The sequence below is a fragment of the Heptranchias perlo genome, chromosome 20, assembly GCF_035084215.1.
Source record: "Heptranchias perlo isolate sHepPer1 chromosome 20, sHepPer1.hap1, whole genome shotgun sequence".
Classification (NCBI taxonomy): Eukaryota; Metazoa; Chordata; class Chondrichthyes; order Hexanchiformes; family Hexanchidae; genus Heptranchias; species Heptranchias perlo.
In genome coordinates, this window is record NC_090344.1 from 11,499,726 (window position 1) to 11,505,388 (window position 5,663).

The 5,663-nt window shown below is 45.9% G+C and overlaps 2 non-coding genes across 2 annotated transcripts; both read left to right on the plus strand.

Moving 5' to 3' along the window:
• The first annotated feature begins 3,192 nt into the window (after nucleotides 1-3,192).
• Nucleotides 3,193-3,266, plus strand: trnan-guu (transfer RNA asparagine (anticodon GUU)). Its single transcript has one exon. It is a non-coding gene; the product is annotated as a tRNA-Asn (tRNA).
• Nucleotides 3,267-5,371: 2,105 nt separating this feature from the next.
• Nucleotides 5,372-5,444, plus strand: trnak-cuu (transfer RNA lysine (anticodon CUU)). The gene has a single exon. It is a non-coding gene; the product is annotated as a tRNA-Lys (tRNA).
• The last annotated feature ends 219 nt before the right edge of the window (nucleotides 5,445-5,663 follow it).

The window sequence follows — 5,663 nt, forward strand, 5'->3', positions numbered from 1 at the left end:
TGCGTGTTCAAATCACGGGGTCACCGTTACTTTTCGAGCTGATCAGATTCTGGATCGTTCCGGAATGAATATTTTATCTGCTTTTTCTCAATAAACAGAACCTTGCTCTAAAATCTGCTTCCCTGGCTCTCAAATTTCAGGAAGGCGTCTCATTCCGCCCTCGACTATTGATTTTGACCTGCGGTTGAAACTTTTGCAAAGAGGGAAAAGAAGTCCCCAAATCGCTCCACGTGAATCTCAAACGCTTTGGGAAGAAGATCAGTGCAAACAATCAGGAATTTAAAGGCAGCTCAATGACCTGCACTTTCATTGAATGAGTTTTGTTCGCCATTGCATTCGACCGTGAAATCGCTCCCGGCTTTCATCTCACTGAAGTGAAGAGTGTGACCGCGTTACATCTGTCAGAGTGGAAGTGACGTGTTTGGGGTCGGTATGGGTCGTTTATAACTTTTGAAATCTCACCAAGCAGCAGAGAAAAAGAAACTTGGAATCAAATTGTCCTTGTCAGTGATGAATTGAAGTGAATATCGCTCCAAGCAGATCTGGACAACTCGCAGTGCAGCCGCACAGGCGTTCCAAATCCACCCTCTCGCCACTCGGCAATCGCATGAACTGAACTTTACTCTGACCCAGTGTCACCGCGCTGCAATCGAGCATTTCTCGGCCACACTTTTTCTGAACATCATAGTTACTGGTTTAAGAGTGAAAACTGCCGTCCGCTTCACTGTAAGTGCAAGAGACATCTTTGTAAACACCGAGTCGTGTCACAGACCTGCTCGTCGGACCTGCTCATTTCATCTCATCTCATTTTCAGCAAACCTGAATGTTACTGGAATCGAGAATGGCGAATCACAGCTCAAAAAATCAATCCTCTCGACCACGAGGGGACTGAGTCTTCCAACATACAGGTGTTTAATGGCAAGGTGAGTTTAATGTTCAGGAATAATAGAGCACAGATTTTCACTCGTGCAAACTTCACACACTTTATTTTGGAAAAGTAAACTGATAATGGAGAGAGGTTATATTGATCGCTGCAACCTGAATTTTTAGCTCGTTGAATCAGTGGTTCAATTACAAATGTGTGCTGTCTCTGTGGCGCAATCGGTTAGCGCGTTCGGCTGTGAAGCGAAAAGTTGTTGGTTCACGGACGGTAGGGTAACTTTTATCTTCATGGTCTCGCATTTCCTAGTTTCTGATGGTTGTTTTGGCTGCAAAACAAATGCCCGGTTTCGATGGCCAGCTGACCACGGCCGATCTTCCATCATTTAACCTGTGATTGGCTTCGGGGAAATCTGAATTCTTCTTGACACACAAGGTCCGAAATTAGCGGGAGAGCCGCTTCACTCTGACATGGATATTTCTGCAGTGAGCGACACCAGACTGTTTCCACAATGAATGTCACTCCCTTTTATTTTGGAAACGCAAAATTGTATTCACGTTCCGATGGGTTTCAGTTGATTTGTGAGAGATCATGAAAGGATCCTGCAGCGCTGCCTTGGATAATAACAACAGTTCTCAGCCGCATTTCAGTCGCGGCAACAAATCCTTACATCCGAGTATCTGCACCCTTAAATCCTAGTATCTGCACCCTCACACTGGAGTATCTGCACCCTCACACTGGAGTATCTGCATCCTCACACTGGAGTATCTGCACCCTCACACAGGAGTATCTGCACCCTTACACCGGAGTATCTGCGCCCTTAACTCATCAACTGTCCCCAATCATCTTTATCAGCGTGAGGAGCCGTAAACAAAACCCAACAGAGAAGAAATTGGCTTTATGATTCTTCACTAATGTACGGACACATTTTTATTTCCGGCACTTTCAGGGAGATTTGGGGAAAGTGGCCGCTGTTACTCAGAGACTACTTCTTGTTGATTTTTTTTTCCAGCGGGCTCGTTGGTCTAGGAGTATGATTCTCGCTTCGGGTTTGTTGCTTGAAATATGTGAGAGATCCCGGGTTCAAATCCTGGACAAGCCCTCATTTTTTCCCCCCCGACTTTCGATCTTGAGCTGCTGTTCAAACTGGCAGGGTGTTTGGAGGTATCTCAATGATCTCACGTCCTCTGAATGCATTCTGCTTGCAATTGCAATTGACCTTGAAACCGCTCTCGGATTTCATCTCAATGAAGCAGAATGTGGCCGCTTTTTATCTGTCAGCGTGCATGTGACGAGGTTGTGTTTGATAACCGCGGGCACACCTGTCCGGACATTGGTATTCAGAATGTACAAAATGCTGTCTCAAATACTCTGTTGTCATCCAGGGAGCTCTAGTTTTCCATGCCCTATCTTTCCCCTAGTAAGAATGTATCCAGTCTGTACCCGAAATATCTCCTCACTCAAAGCCTTCCATTGCTCATTTACTGTTTGACCTGCCAATCTTTGATTCCAATCCACCTGGACCCGATCACTTTTCAACTCGCTGAAATTCGCTCTTCCCAGTTGACTATTTTCACATCTGATTTTTCCTTGCATTTTCCATAACTACACTAAACCTGCTGCAAATGCTCCCCAACTGAATCATGCTCCACTTGCCCCACTTCTTTCCCCTAAATAAATCCAGCACTGCTTCCTTCCTCGTTGGGCTGAAAACATACAGATTAAGTAAGTTCTCTTGCACACATTTCAGGAATTGCTCGACCTCTTTGACTTTTACACTGCTATTTCCCAGTCTATATTCGGATAAATGAAGTTCCTTTTTATCACTACTCTAAAATTATTGCATCTTTCTGCAATTTGCTCCTCTATCTCCTTCTCACTATTTGGTCGCCTATAGAATGCATCCAGCAGCGTAATAGCTCCTCAATTGTTCCTTAATTCTAAACAAATAGATTCTGCCTTTGAACCCTTAAGCATGGCGACCCTTTCTACCGCTGTAACAGTATTTTTGATCAATCGTGCCTGCTCCCCTCCAACCCCCCCACCACCCACGACATTTTTTCCCTGCCTTTCCTGAATACGTTGTAGCCAGGAATATTTAAGTGGCCATTCCGCCGCTTGTTTGAGCCAGGTCTCCATTATTGACACTATAACATAATCCCATGTTACCATTTGTGTCTGCAGTTCAGCAATCTTATTTACCAAGTGTGTTAAACACAACATCAGGGCATGAGGGTCGGACACGTTCCATTGATATCGGCAAGCTGAAACGTTAGCTCGCTGAATTAGTTATTCAGCCAAAAAAACACCGTGTCTCTGTGGCGCAATTGGTTAGCGCGTTTGGCTGTTAACTGAAAGGTTGGTGGTTCGAGCCCACCCGGGGACGACAAGGCGCTTTGACCTTAACATTCGTTATTGCGCGTTTCGAATGTGTGTTCTGTTTGTCTGAAAATGTACCGTAAACATTGCCGGCTGATCTTCTGCCATTTAATCTGCGGTCGGATGACAGGCAAATAAACAATGTCGGAGAATGGCTTGAAGGAAATCGGATTTTTTCTTGGCAGACGAGGTTGAAAAGGAGGGCTCACGATTCAAGTGAAATGTTATTCAGCTTCCGACAGGCTTCAGTTTGGTCGTGAGAAATCCTTAAAGGACCCTGCAGCGCTCCCTCAGTTAACAAAAGCAGTTCGAAGCCGCATTTTTGCCGCAGCAACAAATCCATCAGTTTTTCGGTGTTCCCCAGCTCCCCGAGTGAGTGAGGACGTGACAGCAACAACATTGTCCGGCTCCGCGCTCTCCAATCACCCGCTGCCGGCGGAAAGCAGCGAATGCAGCCTCAGACAGCGCATTACTGTCCAACCCTGGGAAACAATTTCCCACTGAAACAGATTGGAGTTGTGCTGAGATTTGAGTCTGGAACGTGTCCGTGACGAGGTTCAGGTTGATATCACCGATTCGTTTTCTTTTATCTCAGAAGCACACCAGGAGAAAACCGGAACTGAGAATCAAATTGTCCCTGTCGGTGATGAATTCAAGAGAATGTCGCTCCAAGCAGATCTGTGAAAGTCGCAGTGCGACCGCACAGAAGTTCCAAATACTCTGGCCTGGTGTCACCTCGCTCAAACCGTCTCTTTCGCTTATGATATTTCACGAGTGCAAAGCGTCCCCCGCTTCACTCAAGCTGCAATCGACATTTTCTTCTCGATGCCATGTCATGGACCAAATAAAGGATGTGCACAGTTGCTGCTGAGAACAAACTTGCACCATTGAAAGTCCTGGGTGGAGGTTTAGAGGATGCGATTGTGGGAAGAGTTTTATTGCAAATTTAACAGACCCTCACGTGAATTGCCGGTGTGTCCAGAGCACCGAAAAAGCTCAGACAGACTGAAGATCTAAAGGGTTCAATCCCGGGTTTCAGGAGCGTTTTCTCTCCCTCTCTGTTATCTTGATACCTCCTCCGTGCCCTTTACATTCTCTGATACGCTCGGAATGCCCCTTACCCACTGATACGCCCTGACTCTCCCAGATAACACCTGGCAGTCCCTTGCCCTCTCTGATAACTTCTGAGAGTGCCGTAAACTCTTTGATACCTCGTAGCCTCATACCCATTTATAACCCCTGAGAAGCCCTTTGATTCCCTTACAGCCTCTGGAATCCCGTTGCTCCACCGGATCGACACTAAGAAACACTTCGACTCCCCGATTCATTCTCAGGAGCCATTAACCTCTCTGCTACCCAAGTGCGATTTAATTCCACATGTGGATCTACCAATCTTTGTTAAGGAGAGATCCACGGTTTGTTTGCTCCCATTCCTCCGAAGTGCTCTGTTAACGGAGAGGGAAATCGCATCGACGTTTATGTGATTTTCATAGAAAAATAAAACATTGCATGTGCAGAAAACAGAAATAGTTCAGATGGGGTAGCATTGGAATTAAAATCCAGAGATCCTTAGTTCAATCTCCGCGTAAAGCGGCCTTTTTGCCTTTTTTTCCTCTCTCTCTGTTGGCGGAATCCAGAATGACGGAGCTTCATCTTGAAATTGGAGCAAGATTAATGAGCCATGAAATCAGGAATCACCTTAGCAAAAAAAATACGGCCGAAATCTGGAAATCTCTCGGCCAAAAGGATGTGGATCCTGTCTCAATTCAAATTTTCATTACTGATATTGATAGATCTTTTTTCGGTTCGGGTCCCAAGGGATATGTGTCCAAGGCGGGGAAATAGAGTTGAGTTACAGACCACCTCATGATCCAATTGAATGGGACAGCACGTTCGAGGGGCTAATTGGTCTTCTCTTGTCCCGCTATTCCTATCCTGCTCGGCGCGGATCAGCATGACAGGTAAAAGGCATGAGACTGATTCCAGAATGAAAAGCGAGTGTTCTGAAGGACGTTCCCTGGGATTGTCGGATTGTCGGACAAACTGAACCCCTGCAGCAAAGCTCACAGCTGCCTCTATGCAATATTATGATGGGGCGCAGCATTCAACCCGGCCCGGCTAGCTCAGTCGGTAGAGCATGAGACTCTTAATCTCAGGGTCGTGGGTTCGAGCCCCACGTTGGGCGTTTTGTGTTTTTTTTCTCAAACTTGGTGGTAAAAGGTTCAAAGTGCAACCTCTTATCTCTGGTTCAGTGAGATAAACACACAAATATTATCAAACTCAGTTATCTCCAGTTATATAAATACACAACACTGAGCTGTGTGAAACGAAACCGTGAGCCTTGTCAAATATCCACTCCCTCCCGATTCTACCTTCTCATTCCCTTCGCATGGCACACGGCAGA